An 18,005-nucleotide genomic window follows, 5' to 3' on the forward strand; every position below is an offset into this window, starting at 1 on the left:
ATGATGTAACACTGATAGCACGAAGAGATTAATGATTTCAGATAAGAATAGTTATAAAAATATCTTCAGAAATATGGAGGATATTTATAATGAAAGATATGATGATATCTTGGAATTTCTAATATCGAAGGATGGTGAAGAAAATTTGTCCGCAACAGTTTGGAGTCAGAAGCAAGGTATTCGCTAAAGATTTCATCCGAAACAGAATCATCAGGATTCTTAATGTACAAGTTTAGTTTTTGTGATTTGTCCATGGTTTCCTTCCTGGTTAGCTCAATCCGTTTTCCAGTTCCAACTTTTCTGAGCTTTTCCAACATACTATTCTTTATCATCAAACTTCTGATGATTAAAGTCATTTACGATTGTCTACAGTTTCTGCTGCTTCATTCAGCTTCTTCAAAATTTGGAGTATTGATTCGTAGACTGGGTGCTTTTTCAGAATTTCAGAATAAAAGATCATAATTCTAAGATATAAATGTTATATGTATACATATATCTGTTGATGTAGACATGCTGCGAGATTTCAAAATACTGATTGCAAATTCTCGGTAATTAGAATGGCAATTCTCGTTATAAGATGTGAATGAGTATATGATAGAGTTTCAATGAGTATAATGATTTTTCGGAAAGTCAAAGATCAATGGAGTTGCTGGCAAGTTTACTTCTAATGTGGTGGAATATAAACAGTTCCCCGGTAACGATGACGAAAGGGAAACTTATATATCAAAGTTATAATAAGGTTTATTCAAATGAAAAGTTGAAATTGGTTTGCTGAAGCTGTGACATAATTGGCTACTTTGAAAAAAAATTGTAAAGTTATTTTCAGTAATAACAAAGCCAAAGGAGCTAGTACAGATACGTGTTAAACATTTACTTAAGTTCCAGTTGTTTTCAAGTGCATAACTATATGCATAAATCTTTTTTTCCGTAGATGAAGTGCAGTTGGTTCATCCTCTCGATTGAGGTGTTTTCAAGAATCATGAAAGGTTTAAACGCGGATCGTAATCGTCAAGATACAAATGAGGTTTAAGATGAAATCAAGTGGCAAACTTGAAGAATTGTTTAGTTTCATATGTTATAGTCAATATTTTAATTCATTTTAATTGTCCAATGTTGGTAGTCCACAGTTGATAGTCCACAGTTAGCAATTCAATAATTCATATATATTAATTAATACGTATCGTGACCCGTATTCGTCTCAGACTCGATCACAACTCAAACTATATATATTATTGTAGAATCAACCTCAACCCTGTATAGCTAACTCCAACATTACTGCATATAGAGTGTCTATGGTTATTCCAAATAATATATATAGATGTGTCGATATGATATGTCAAAACCTTGTATACGTATCCCGATATTTAAAGTACGTAAAATAAATAACATAAATTAAATGACGATAAATAAAATTGTGAGAATTAAAAATTGCGATAAATAAAATGCGATAAATAAATTGCGATAAATAAAAATGTAATCAGTTAGCTAGGAACAGTTAGCGTGGATTCTTAACAAAATTTCTCATAATTAATTTGTTTGTTTCTAACAAGTTTTATTTTGTCCAATGTTTTCTTCATTATGCCACTTGTTGGATTCTGATAAATCAAAATCCAAATATGAAATTGAATGAAAATGGTTATTCTGTGGTGAACGGATTCGTATATCTATGGATTTAAGTAGGATAGTAATTGACTGTTGAATCAGATTCGAAGAATGTACAATGTAACTCATTAATGTGAAATCTAAATATTCCTCGGGTATTACCTACCCGTTAAAATATTTTCATCATTAACAGTTTGTACGAAAGAATTTTTTTATTTTTTTTAGTTACAACCTTTATGAAAACATATATATACATATATATTTTCTTCAGATGAAATCATGGATTTAATGAGTAAATATGATATTAGACTCATTTGATTTACTGTTAGAACAAGAATATATAATCTCTAAAACATTAGAGATTACATAATCGCCATGAAGAACGAAGATAATTGATGTAGAACGATACGTAGAACGATGATTATGCTCGAGGTACATAATGAGATGTTGAGGCATGTGATATTGAAACTTGGGTTATTGGTGGTACTGTTGGTGTTGGTGATGTTGCTGAAGCTGGTAAATTTTTCACCATATACTCCAAATTGATTACTCGAGCGCGAAGTTCGTTAACTTCTTCTATTATTCCGGGATGATTGGCGATTAGAACGAGTGAATGATTAAGTTTTAGAATCTAATTTATGATATAGTCGTGGTGAGATACTCTGAAAATGAGAGAGAAAACGGTGTTTCAGACAGGTTCACCGGTAAGTGCTTCAAGTTCTTCGCCAAGAGGTGAATTTGATTGGTGGAAAGGATCACCTTCTTTGCGTCTCCATCGGTTAAGATGACTACGAACCTATCAGATGAATTGGGGATGACTGATTGGTTGATCCATTCCGGTTATACTGCTTTCAGAGCTTAGGTGAATATCCATGTTGGAATAGCTGTCGGAATAACTACTGAAATAGCTATCGAAATCTGAGGGACACGAACTGGTTGAGGGATTCATCTCGTATGATCAGATGAAGGATTTTTGATAAGAAATAGATTATAGAATATAGATTAGTACCCTGCAATACATAATTTATATATGCATATATAATACTAAAATCCAATAAACTACGGAGGAATCTACGGAAGCTGTCAGGCAAAGGTATCAATAATAGATACGCTAAGATATGAATTTATCCATACACTGTCTATGCAATAGAGGCAGTAAGACATGTCTAGACTTTATGGATGATAAGCAAATAATTTTCGACACTAAATGATAAGCAAAACTTTTGACATGCAGACACGGTCAAAGTCCAGACCCACTAATGCATCTAAACAACTATCAGTTAGACACACTAATGCAAGACCTGGTTCGCTAAGACCACCACTCTGATACCAACTGAAAGGACCCGTTCATATACAATATAAACGATTCACAACAGTTGATTTCATTGAGAGGTATTTGACCTCTATATGATACATTTTACAAACATTGCATTCGTTTTTAAAAGACAAACTTTCATTTACATTGAAAGTTAATGGCATGCATACCATTTCATAATATATCCAACTATAATTGACTTAATAATAATCTTGATGAACTCAACGACTCGAATGCAACTTCTTTTGAAATATGTCATGAATGACTCCAAGTAATATCTCTAAAATGAGCAAATGCACAGCGGAAGGTTTCTTTCATTCCTGAGAATAAACATGCTTTCAAGTGTCAACCAAAAGGTTGGTGAGTTCATAAGTTTATCATAAAACAATAAAATTCTGTAATTTTGATAGACCACAAGATTTAAATGTGCATGGTACAAATGGACCCGAATCCTATACCCACCTGTAATGTACATGCGATATCTTTTAAATATAGTACACCTTTCTTGTGTACGAAACCATTTTTCATAAATCTTAGTAACCGTACACACATCTTGTGCACAAAAATAACATACACATAACCTGTGTATAAAATTATTCTCTCGATACATAACATTCACTTTTCATTGCTTTCATAGCTTGGCTTGGTAACCGACCTTAACATATAATGCGCATAATAATATCCCCAAAACAGAACATCTCGTCTGTATAATAATCATATAAACTTCGAAGTACTAAACACCATGCCCACTAGCCCTTCCATCTAGTGAACATTCTGGGTGGGGGGTGTTATGTAGAGACCCATCCTAATCCATCTGGACAAAGTCCATATCGATTACAAACGATTCACAATAGTTGATTACATCGCGAGGTACTTGACCTCTATATGATACATTTTACAAATATTGCATTCGTTTTTAAAAGACAAATTTGCTTTACATCGAAAGTTGACGGCATGCATACCATTTCATAATATATCCAACTATAATTGACTTAATAATAATCTTGATGAACTCGACGACTAGAATGCAACGTCTCTTGAAATATGTTATGAATGACTCCAAGTAATATCTCTAATATGAGCTAATGCACAGCGGAAGATTTCTTTCATACCTGAGAATAAACATGCTTTAAAGTGTCAACCAAAAGGTTGGTGAGTTCATTAGTTTATCATAAATAATCATTTCATAATTTTTAATAGACCACAAGATTTCCAGTTCTCATAAAATATACGTCCCATGCATAGAGACAAAAATAATCATTCATATGGTGAACACCTGGTAACCGACATTAACAAGATGCATATAAGAATATCCCTTATCATTTCGGGAAATCCTTCGGACATGATAAAAACAACATCGAAGTACTAAAGCATCTGGTACTTTGGATGGGGTTCGTTAGGCCCAATAGATCTATCTTTAGGATTCGCGTCAATTAGTAGATCGGTTTACTAATTCTTAGGTTACCAAGCAAAAGGGGCATATTCGGCTTCGATCATTCAACCACATAATGTAGTTTCGATTACTTGTGTCTATTTCGTAAAACATTTATAAAAGCAGCGCATGTATTCTCAGTCCCAAAAATATATATTGCAAAAGCATTTAAAAAGGAAGTAAATGAAACTCACCTAATGTATTTTGTAGTAAAAATACATAGAACGACATTGAACAAGTGTAGAGTTGGTCTCGGATTCACGAACCTATATTATTCATATATTTATTAAATCATATACTTGTAATCAAACAAGTTTAGATATTATTATTAATTGCTATTTCAGTAACTTGTATGTTTCATTGGTAACTATATTAACTATATTTATTTTATATATTTTAGATAAATAATTAGTATTTATTATGAAAATATTAAGGTTGTTATGCGATATGTTTTAAATATATTCTTATATAGCTATTTATTTGGTAAAAATAATATTGATAATAATAATAAATAAAAATTTATATCTTTTTATGATAATAATAATAATACTAAAAGTAATTAGATTTAGTAATGATACGACTATTAATAGTTTTGATAATAATACTTAATAATAAAAATAATGTTAGTAATAATAATAGTTTTAATGAAAAGATAATAATGATAAGATAAAAATGTTAGTTTTCATAAAAATAATATTTTAATAATAATGGAACTTATAATAAAAAAAATTGATTCTAATAGAAATTTTAATAGTCATATTAATAATAATACTATATATTCTAATAATAATAATATTAATTATACTAATAATTTTATTTCTAATATTGGTAATAATAATAATACTAATAATAATAATAATAATAATAATAATAATAATAATAATAATAATAATAATAATAATAATAATAATAATAATAATAATAATAATAATAATAATAAAAGTGCTACCTTAATGAAACAAGCTTTAAAAAGATAAATGCCCCGGCCCGGGCTCGAACCCGCGACCTCCCGCTCACTCGCAAACATCCTTAACCATCCATCTTATACTGTTTATCTGATTTAATTCGCTACCCAAGACTATTTAACTCGTTTTAAGGAGCCCAACAGTTAACTTTAATTCTCGGCCCAACTTCGCAAGCCCAGCTAACATTAAACGGCCCAACAGCAACTCGGCCCAACATAAAAATATATTAATCCAAATAAGGTTAACTTGGATTCACAAAAATAAGTAGTAATCTCAAAGGAATTTCGGAGCTGGTTTTGGTAACAAAATAACATCACACTTTACAGCCGACCATATGGAGTTTGATGATCCAATTATATGTCGATATAGTATGGATATGGAAAGCAGCTGTAGCATTTCTTTCAGCCAATAATAAATAAGATGGAACGTGACACTCGCAAAACTCCATTTGTTTAAGTGGCTCTTTAATTTGAATTTGGTATCCCTCGTATGACAGACCACATGCAATCCTACTATCCCTTTCAATATCATTTTATATCATCGCCTATTATCATCATACGATGTCATAATTATCATTAATTTTTGTTATAATTATGATCTTCATTCTTTTAATATCCAAGTGTTACTTGGTTGTTAGCCACTTATCATTTTGTCCCCTCTTTGTAAAAGTAAACGGCACCTTTTCTTATTAATGGGGTCGGCCACCACGTAAAACAACTAATCCATTTGCTAAACAAGGTTTAATCTGTAATTTAAGGGGAGGTGGGGTTCGGTGTTTTTGACAAACTCGAACAAGAAATATGATGATACTAGTCACATATCATTAAAGAACTAACAAGTGGTGAGGTGGGTACATTTACTTTATTAAGTGTTGGTCATAAAGTAAAGAAGGAGACATGGAAAGTGATTTGGAATTTTCGAAAGATATAGATACATAAGTATGTGCAGGCCGTTCCCTTTATCTTCATCATAAAAGAATATCAATTATTCAATTTCCTTTGTCCTCCATTAAGTGATACTAATCCCACAAAAAAAAAAAAAAAACAATTCGGTTGTTGATTGATTGAAAAGGAAACGTGATCGAGCTGTAGAGATAATAACATGTTTTAACATTATTGACACCTTTATCCCCTTTCATCATCAACCACTATATCTACTACATCCTTATAAAAATATATATATTACATCACCTATGTGTCCCATTTAGGAGTCGTCTATTAAAGGAAAAAGCATGCAGCCGAAAATTCTTGAATTTGATATCCTTAATATAATTGCAAGTTCAATTATTTATCTGTTGAATCGGTTATCGGATGAGAGGAAAAGAAAAAATATAATATTGGTTGTTAGTGGTGATACGAAGGAAGAAGGAAATAATTACAAGTGGTTGTTAAGGGTTTCGCAGAAGGCTTATAGTTGACATGGTTGCAGTAAAAAAAAATAATAATACCTGTAGCCAACAATTCCGTAATAGACTTTGGATGGGTCTCAAAAACTGGTTAGTAATCTAGGTGTGAGGTGATTGAAACAGAAAGAAGATTTAACAACAAGAGAAGTTGCAGGTTAGTTTTTGCTCACAAATAAGATAGAGATAAAGAGGTGGTCGATTGGTTTTTGATTCGGTTTTTGAAACTGTGCAGAAAACAGAAAATCATCGTTACGGTAGTGTAGTTTATATGGCGTCTGGTAAACTGTGGTGATAGGGTGAAGATATTGTTCATCGTTCATAATCGTTTGAGGAATATAGGTGTGAGTTTCATCAAAGAGAAAGAAAATGATTGTTTTATAACAATGAGGATCGATAGGAAGAATCAATCGTACACCAAGAATAAAGAATGATGTCGATTGTTAACAAATCTTTGGATTTATCCTAGTGTTTTAGATCCTGATTTGTACGAAGAAAATCAATTAACTACAGCTTAAAAAGATTGAAAACAGAATACGTTCCCTTCTGTGTTTATATATGTATATACGGTGTTTATATATTTATCTCTCTGTATATGTAATTACATATAAATATATCTGTATTTCTTGTATATATATGCATTTATATATAACTGTAATTATCTATTTTGATTTATTGAATATGTAAAGTAACATATTTATATTAATATTTAATTTTAATATTAATAATATTAATAAAAATAATAATAATAATGAATATAAAAATCATAATAATACTAATAATCATAAAATGAAAATTTTAATAAGTTTAATGATAAAAATCATAATAGCAATGAATACAACAATTTTATTAATAATGCTATTATTAACACTACTTATAATTATGTTAATATTATTAATGATAATAATAATATTAGTAATAATAATTATATAACAACTTATACATATCAAATTTTATATTTATATATATATATATATATATATATATATATATATATATATATATATATATATATATATATTAGAAATAATAATATTATTAATAGAAATATTAATATCATTATTAACAATAATAATAATGAAAGTAATGATAATATCATTAAGGTAACCATTGTATTCAAATTTATAATTAAATTTACTACAATACAATTTTATTAATTATAACATATTTACTAACTATATTGTAATGAACCTTTAATATCTAATAACATATATAATATTATTTATGTATAGAATTCATATATATATATTTACATATTTATTTACATACAAATGTTCGTGAATCGTCGGGAATAGTCAAAGGTCAAATGATTTCATGATTACAGTTCATAACTTTTAAGACTTCACATTACAGACTTTGCTTATCGTATCGAAATCATATAAAGATTAAGTTTAAATTTGGTCAGAATTTCCCGGGTCATCACAGTACCTACCCGTTAAAGAAATTTCGTCCCGAAATTTGAGTGAGTTGGTCATGGCTAACAATAAAAATGTTTTCATGACGAATATGAGTTGATAAATAGAGTTTTATCATCATTGGATAATATGGATAAAACAATTCGATTATTCAAAGAGCACGAATGAAGCTATCACAAAAGAGTGAAATGAATAGATAAAGTTTCTTCTTAACCTTTGACGGAGTCAGGGTTGAATTTAGAAAATAAGGTGCGTCTTAGCTTTTGACGTTGTCTTGGTTGAATTCCGGAATTCAAGGGATTTAGAGGAAATCTTCGAAATCTAAAAGATTTGATTCTTCGGCGAATATGGAAATTAAGATCTCTATATTTAAATATGGTGATCCGCCTTGATTACTCTGTCTGTTATTTCCATTATAAATTAAACTCTTCCGTTCCATTATTCTCACTGTTCCTATACTTTCTTTCTTATTTCATACATCCAAAAGATTGTTGAAATGCTTAATCCAATTCTAATCCTTGATATTTTCCTAAATATCATTTCTGTCATCCTTCTTTTCGATCTTCCTCCAGAAGAATCTGTTTACTTCTACCATTACCTTGGGATGATACTATTTTTAATTATACTGTGTCTTTATATTACTATTCGTATTAATATCCATGGTTTGTAATCTCCGTGTTGTTATTGGGCTTATATTTTCTCTTATTTTTTGGAGCTCTTTTGCCTTTTTATTCTCTTCTCAACCTCTAGTAAAGCGAGTAATGGTCTAGAATTCGTAAGTATGGAGTTTCAAATGAACTTAATGTTCTAAACGAGAAAGAAAGTAATAGCACGATTTGATTTGTTAAATTACCAGAATCACTGAGAATAGAACTGTCAAGAATATATTTGCTTGATATGTTCAGAAATTAATCAGAACGGAAGAGTTATGTAACATGACACATGATGACATTATAATTTGTGAATCATCATGTTCCATTTAGAAACTCAACATGACTTACTGTAATATAATCACGTTGATCAAGTGTCATTATATTATACTAACTCATGCATCAATTCCCAACATTATTTCAATCACATTCATATTTGAAGTTCGAAAGTTTACAGAATATAGAAACTAACAGTTTCTATATGATGTAACACTGATATCACGAAGAGATTACTGATTTTAGATAAGAATCGTTATAAAAATATCTTCAGAAATATGGAGGATATTTGTAATGAAAGATACGATGATATCTTGGAATTTCTAATATCTAAGGATGGTGAAGAAAATTTGTCCGCAAGAGTTTGGAGTCAGAAACAAGGTATTAGGTAAAGATTTCATCAGAAACAGAATCATCAGGATTCTTAATGTACAAGTTTAGTCCTTGTAATTTGTTCAGAGACTCCTTCGTAGTTTGCTCAGTCAGTTTTTCAGTTTCAAACTTTTTCTGAGCTTTGCCAACATACAATTCTTTATCATCAACTTTTGGCTGTTGAGGTCGTTTACAGTTTTTTTGTTGCTTCATTCAACTTTTCAAAATTCAGAGTATTAATTCACAGACTGGGTACTTTTCAGAATTTCAGAATGGAAGATCATAGTTCTAAGAGATAAATTTTATATGGATACATATAACTGTTGATGTGGAAACATTGCGAGGCTCACAATATCGATTTGGTGATTCCCGATAATTGGTATGTCAATTCTTGTTTCAAGATGCGAACGAGTACATGATGAGACTTCAATAGATAAATATAGTGATTTGTCGGAGAGATTTAAACCAAGGAGCGACGAGGTTGCTGGTACATCTGCTGGTAATATGGTGGAATATAAAAAGGTTCCCCGGTAACAATAAAAGAGTACGCATATATATCAAGGTTATAATAAGGTTGTTTCGAACGAAAAGTCGAAGTTGACTTGCTGGAGCTGTGACAAAATTATCTATTTTGAAAAGAATTGTATGGTTATTTTTGATAATAATAATGCCAAAGGAGCTAGCACAGATACGTGTTAATCGTTTACTCAGGTTCCGAGAGTTTTTAGGTGCATAACTATATGCATCAATCTTTTCTTCCGTGAATGAAGTACGGTTGGTTCATCCTCTTGATTGAGATGTTTTCAAGAATTAAGAAAGGTTTCAACGCAGATTGTAATCGTCATGATACAAATGAGGTTTAAGATGAAATCAAGTGGCAAACTTGAAGAATTGTTTAGTTTTATATGTTATAATTAATATTTTAATTCATTTTAATTGTCCAATGTTATTAATCTACAGTCGATAGTCCACAGTTAACAGTCCAATCATTCATATATAGTTTAATTTATAATATTCGAATGAATTAATACGTATCGTGACCCGTGTACATGTCTCAGACTCAATCACAACTCAAACTATATATATTATTGTAGAATTAATCTCAACCCTGTATAGCTAACTCTCGCATTACTGCATATAGAGTGTCTATGGTTATTCCAAATAATATATATAGATGCATCGATATGATATGTCAAAACTTTGTATACGTGTCCCGATATTTAAAGTGCGTAAAATAAATAACAGAAATTAAATGACGATAAATAAAATTGCGAGAATTTAAATTGCGATAATTAAATTGCGATAAATAAATTGTGATAAATAAAATGTGATACGGAATTAACAGTTAGCTAGGAACAGTTAGCTAGGAATAGTTAGCGTGGATTCTTAACAAATTTTCTCATAATTAATTTGTTTGTTTCTAACAAATTTTATTTTGTCCAATGTTTTCTTCATTATGCCACTTGTTGGATTCTGATAGGTCATAATTCAAATATGAAATTGAATGAAAAATGGTTATTTTGTGGTGAACGGATTCGTATATCTTGTTGATGTAAGCAGCATAGTAAATGACTGTTGAATCAGATTCGAAGAATGTACAATGTAACTTGTTAAAGTGAAATCTAAATATTCCTCTGGTATTACCTACCCGTTAAAATATTTTCACCATTAACAGTTTGTACGAAAAAAATTTTAATTACAGTCTTTATGAAAATATATTTATTTTACATATATATTTTCTTCAGATGTAATCATAGATTTAATGAGTTAATATAATGTTAAACTCATTTGATTTACCGTTAGAACAAGAATATATAATCTCTAGAACATTAGAGATTACATAATCGTCGTGTCGTACGAAGATAAATGATGTAGAACGTCATATAGAACGATTGATTCCTCTATCTAGGCCAACATTCATTCTAAGACTTTCATCAGCAAGGGCTGAAAGAGAAGAGCAGGGGGTGGTAGGCTTAGTAAGGCTCGACCGGAAGGGAGAGGATAGGCGAATCAGTAACTGAAATGAAAGCTGGAGTAAGACAGTCAGTTGGAGAGCTAGGATGAAGAAGTAGGAAGGGATATTCGAAAGGCAGAAGGGTAAGAGTACAGATTGTGATGTTGAGGCATGTGTTGTTGGGGTTTGTGTTATTGCTGGTGGTACTGTTGATGACGGTGATGTTGCTGAAGCTGGTAAGTTTTGCACCATATTTTCCAAGGCTACAATTCGGGCGCGTAGTTCGTTGACTTATTACTCCGGGATGATTGTCTGTAAGAACGGGCGGATGAATAAGGTTTAGAATTGTGAATAGAATATAATTGTGACGAGATACTCTGGAAATGAGAGAGAAAATGGTGTCTCGAACAGGTTCGCCGGTAAGTGCTTCAGGTTCATTGTCTAGAGGGTAATTTGGTTGGTGGAAAGGATCACCTTCTTCGCATCTTCATGGATTAAGTCGACTACGAACCCATCCCTAATTTATCCAGAATTGAAGATGACTAGTTGGTTGATCCATTTCATTTACACTGCTTTCGGAGCTTAGGTGAATATCCATGTCGGAATAGTTGTTGGAATCCAAGGAATTCGAACTAGTTGAGGGATTCATCTCACACGATCAGATGAAAGATTTTCGATAAGAAATAGATTATAGGATGTAGATTAGTACCCTGCAATACATAATTTACATATGCATATATAATACTAAAATCACATAAGTTATGGAGGAATCTACGGAAACTGTCAGGCAAAGGTAACAATAATAGATACGCTAAGATATGAATTTATCCATACACTATCTATGCAATAGAGGCGGTAAGACGTGTCTAGACATTAAGGATGATAAGCAAATATTTTTGACACGAAATGATAAGCAAAACTTTTGACATGCAGACACGGTCGAAGTCCAGACTCACTAATGCGTTTAAACAACTATTAGCTAGACACACTAATGCAAAACCTGGTTCGTTAAGACCACCGCTCTAATACCAACTGTAGAGACCCATCCTAATCCATCTGGACGAAGTCCATATAGATTACAAACGATTAACAATAGTTGATTACATCGCGAGGTACTTGACCTCTATATGATACATTTTACAAACATTGCATTCGTTTTTAAAAGACAAATTTGCTTTACATCGAAAGTTGACGGCATGCATACCATTTCATAATATATCCAACTATAATTGACTTAATAATACTCTTGATGAACTCAACGAATCGAATGCAACGTCTCTTGAAATATGTTATGAATGACTCCAAGTAATATCTCTAATATGAGCTATTGCACAGCGAAAGATTTCTTTCATACCTGAGAATAAACATGCTTTAAAGTGTCAACCAAAAGTTTGGTGAGTTCATTAGTTTATCATAAATAATCATTTCATAATTTTTAATAGACCACAAGATTTCCAGTTCTCATAAAATATACGTCCCATGCATAGAGACAAAAATAATCATTCATATGGTGAACACCTGGTAACCGACATTAACAAGATGCATATAAGAATATCTCCTATCATTCTGGGAAATCCTTCGGACATGATAAAAACAACATCGAAGTACTAAAGCATCCGGTACTTTGGATGGGGTTCGTTAGGCCCAATAGATCTATCTTTAGGATTCGCGTCAATTAGTAGATCGGTTTACTAATTCTTAGGTTACCAAGCAAAAAGGGGCATATTCGGCTTCGATCATTCAACCATATAATGTAGTTTTGATTACTTGTGTCTATTTCGTAAAATATTTATAAAAGCAGCGCATGTATTCTCAGTCCCAAAAATACATATTGCAAAAGCATTTAAAAAGGGAGTAAATGAAACTCACCTAATGTATTTTGTAGTAAAAATACATAGAACGACATTGAACAAGTGTAGAGTTGGTCTCGGATTCACGAACCTATATTATTCATATATTTATTAAAGCATATACCTGTAATCAAACAAGTTTAGATATTATTATTAATTGCTATTTCAGTAACTTGTATGTTTCATTGGTAACTATATTAACTATATTTATTTTATATATTTTACATAAATAATTAGTATTTATTATGAAAATATTAAGGTTGTTATGCGATATGTTTTAAATATATTCTTATATAGCTATTTATTTGGTAAAAATAATATTGATAATAATAATAAATAAAAATTTATATCTTTTTATGATAATAATAATAATACTAAAAGTAATTAGATTTAGTAATGATACGGCTATTAATAGTTTTGATAATAATACTTAATAATAAAAATAATGTTAGTAATAATAATTATTTTAATGAAAAGATAATAATGATAAGCTAAAAATGTTAGTTTTCATAAAAATAATATTTTAATAATAATGGAACTTTTAATAATAAAAAAATGATTCTAATAGAAATTTTAATAGTCATATTAATAATAATACTATATATTCTAATAATAATAATATTAATTATACTAATAATTTTATTTCTAATATTGGTAATAATAATAATACTAATACTAATACTAATAATAATAATAATAATAATAATAATAATAATAATAATAATAATAATAATAATAATAATAATAATAATAATAATAATAATAATAAAAGTGCTACCTTAATGAACCAAGCTTTAAAAAGATAAATGCCCCGGCCCGGGCTCGAACCCGCGACCTCCCGCTCAATCGCAAACACCCTTAACCATCCATCTTATACTGTTTATCTGATTTAATTCGCTACCCAAAACTATTTAACCCGTTTTAAGGAGCCCAACGGTTAACTTTAATTCTCGGCCCAACTTCGCAAGCCCTGCTAACATTAAACAGCCCAACAGCAACTCGGCCCAACATAAAAATATATTAATCCAAATAAGATTAACTTGGATTCACAAAAATAAATAGTAATCTCAAAGGAATTTCGGCGCTGGTTTTGGTAATAAAATATCATCACACTTTACAGTCGACCATATGGAGTTTGATGGTCCAATTATATGTCGATATAGTATGGATATGGAAAGCAGCTGTAGCATTTCTTTCGGCCAATAATAAATAAGATGGAACGTGCCACTTGCAAAACTCCATTTGTTTAAGTGGCTCTTTAATTTGAATTTGGTATCCCTCGTATGACAGACCACATGCAATCCCACTATCCCTTTCAATATCATTTTATATCATCGCCTATTATCATCATACGATGTCATAATTATCATTAATTTTTGTTATAATTATGATCTTCGTTCTTTTAATATCCAAGTGTTGCTTGGTTGTTGGCCACTTATCATTTTGTCCCCTCTTTGCAAAAGTAAACGGCACCTTTTCTTATTAATGGGGTCGGCCACCACGTAAAACAACTAATCCATTTGCTAAACAAGGTTTGATCCGTAATTTAAGGGGAGGTGGGGTTCGGTGTTTTTGAAAAACTCGAACAAGAAATATGATGATACTAGTCACATATCATTAAAGAACTAACAAGTGGTGAGGTGGGTACATTTACTTTATTAAGTGTTGGTCATAAAGTAAAGAAGGAGACATGGAAAGTGATTTGGAATTTTCGAAAGATATAGATACATAAGTATGTGCAGGCCATTCCCTTTATCTTCATCATAAAAGAATATCAATTATTCAATTTCCTTTGTCTGCCATTAAGTGATACTAATCCCACAAAAAAAAACAATTCGGTTGTTGATTGATTGAAAAGGAAACGTGATCGAGCTGTAGAGATAATAACATGTTTTAACATTATTGACTCCTTTATCCCCTTTCATCATCAACCACTATATCTACTACATCCTTATAAAAATATATATATATATATTACATCACCTATGTGTCCCATTTAGGAGTCGTCTATTAAAGGAAAAAGCATGCAGTCGAAAATTCTTGAATTTGATATCCTTAATATAATTGCAAGTTCAATTATTTATCTGTTGAATCAGTTATCGGATGAGAGGAAAAGAAAAAATATGATATTGGTTGTTAGTGGTGATACGAAGGAAGAAGGAAATAATTACAAGTGGTTGTTAAGGGTTTCGTAGAAGGCTTATAGTTGTCATGGTTGCAGTAAAAAAATAATAATACCTGTAGCCAGCAATTTCGTAATAGATTTTGGATGGGTCTCAAAAACTGGTTAGTAATCCAGGTGTGAGGTGATTGAAACAGAAAGAAGATTTAACAACAAGAGAAGTTACAGGTTAGTTTTTGCTCACAAATAAGACAGAGATAAAGAGGTGGTCGATTGGTTTTTGATTCGGTTTTTGAAACTGTGCAGAAAATAGAAAATCATCGTTGCAGTAGTGTAGTTTATATGGCGTCTGGTAAACTGTGGTGATAGGGTGAAGATATTGTTCGTCGTTCATAATCGTTTGAGGAATATAGGTGTGACTTTCATCAAAGAGAAAGAAAATGATTGTTTTATAACAATGAGAATCGACAGGAAGAATCAATCGTACACCAAGAATAAAGAATGATGTCGATTGTTAACAAATCTTTGGATTTATCCTAGTGTTTTAGATCCTGATTTGTACGAAGAAAATCAATTAACTACAGCTTGAAAAAGATTGAAAACAGAATACGTTCCCTTCTGTGTTTATATATGTATATACGGTGTTTATATATTTATCTCTCTGTATATGTAATTACATATAAATATATCTGTATTTCTTGTATATATATTCATTTATATATAACTATAATTATCTATTTTGATTTATTGAATATGTAAAGTAACATATTTGTCACACCCCCAAATTAGGGCCTAGGGTATTTGTGACTAATTATATCAAATCACAGTTGTATAAACGAGAACGACTCTATATGAGACGTTTTGAATAAAACATTTATTAATAAAACAGCGGAAGCATTAAAAGTTTTACATCAAATTTAAACTGAAATAATAATAATAGTCTTAATGCAAAGTAAATGTAATGAAATGAAGACTCCATGTAGCAGCATTCAATTCATCAGGTAGCAATCATGGCAATCATCTTATTCGTCACCTGAGACAAAACATGCTTAAAGTGTCAACCAAAAAGGTTGGTGAGTTCATTAGTTTATCAAAATCAATCATTTCCGTTATAATAATAGGCCACAAGATTTCAGTTTCATAAATATCCGTACACTAGCAAGTGTATAAAAGCATTCTATAAGTTGTAGGCACCCAGTAACAAGCCTTAACGTTCATGTTTTACCCTCTGAAGTACACCAGATCAGGTGTGTTTAAAATAACCTCGAAGTACTAAAGCATCCCATAGTCAGGATGGGGTTTGTCAAACCCAATAGATCTATCTTTAGGATTCGCGCCTACCGTACATAGACAAGTAGTTTAATGTTACCAAGCTAAGGGTATATTTCTGGTTTAAACCCACATAGAATTAGTTTTAGTACTTGTGCCTATTTCGTAAAACATTTATAAATGAGCGCATGTATTCTCAGCCCAAAAATATATATAAAAAGGGAGCAAATGAAACTCACCTTAAATAGCAGTTGAAGTATTCCACGCAAGAAAGGAAAGTAAAGCAAGTAAGTGACCGAGATATCAACTAGAAGTAGTTCTTTAAGAGAGAAATGAGAGATTAAGGTGTAAGTTTGAAATGAGAAATGTATGTGGTATTTATAGTTGAAAATGTTAGGTAAAAAAAAATTAAAATAAAATAAGTAAATCTTAAAAGTTAAAATAAGAAAAATTATTTTGTATTTTTATTAAAAGTAAATCTTAAAAGTTAAAATAAGAAAAAGTAGTTTGTATTTTTATTAAAAGTAAAATCTTAAAAGATAAAATAAGAAAAAGTAGTTTGTATTTTTATTAAAAGTAAAATCTTAAAAGTTAAAATAAGAAAAAATATTTTGTATTTTTATTAAAAGTAAATTTTAAAAGTTAAAATAAGAAAAAGTAGTTTGTATTTTTATTAAAAGCAAAATCATAAAAGTTAAAATAAGAAAAAGTAGTTTGTATTTTTATTAAAAGTAAAATCTTAAAAAAGTTAAAATAAGAAAAAGTATTTTGTATTTTTATTAAAAGTAAATCTTAAAAGTTAAAATAAGAAAAAGTAGTTTGTATTTTTATTAAAAGTAAAATCATAAAAGTTAAAATAAGAAAAAGTAGTTTGTATTTTTATTAAAAGTAAAATCTTAAAAGTTAAAATAAGAAAAAGTATTTTGTATTTTTATTAAAAGTAAATCTTAAAAGTTAAAATAAGAAAAAGTAGTTTGTATTTTTATTAAAAGTAAAATCTTAAAAGTTAAAATAAGAAAAAGTTGTTTTTATTTTTATTAAAAGTAAAATCTTAAAAGTTAAAATAAGAAAAAGTATTTTGTATTTTTATTAAAAGTAAATCTTAAAAGTTAAAATAAGAAAAAGTAGTTTGTATTTTTATTAAAAGTAAAATCTTAAAAGTTAAAATAAGAAAAAGTAGTTTGTATTTTTATTAAAAGTAAAATCTTAAAAGTTAAAATAAGAAAAAGTATTTTGTATTTTTATTAAAAGTAAATTTTAAAAGTTAAAATAAAAAAAAGTAGTTTGTATTTTTATTAAAAGTAAAATCTTAAAAGTTAAAATAAGAAAAAGTAGTTTGTATTTTTGTATTTATTTATTAAAAGTAGATATAGTTTTGATT

The 18,005-nt window shown here is 29.8% G+C and overlaps 1 long non-coding RNA gene across 1 annotated transcript; it reads right to left on the reverse strand.

Moving 5' to 3' along the window:
* Positions 1-3,874: 3,874 nt before the first annotated feature.
* LOC139852148 (uncharacterized) lies at positions 3,875-5,457 on the reverse strand. Its single transcript, XR_011760942.1, has 3 exons — positions 5,299-5,457; positions 4,544-4,615; positions 3,875-4,029 (listed from the first exon to the last, which is right to left on the reverse strand). It is a non-coding gene; the product is annotated as an uncharacterized lncRNA (long non-coding RNA).
* Positions 5,458-18,005: the final 12,548 nt, after the last annotated feature.

Source organism: Rutidosis leptorrhynchoides, chromosome 6 (genome assembly GCF_046630445.1).
Source record: "Rutidosis leptorrhynchoides isolate AG116_Rl617_1_P2 chromosome 6, CSIRO_AGI_Rlap_v1, whole genome shotgun sequence".
In the NCBI taxonomy this organism is placed as follows: domain Eukaryota; kingdom Viridiplantae; phylum Streptophyta; class Magnoliopsida; order Asterales; family Asteraceae; genus Rutidosis; species Rutidosis leptorrhynchoides.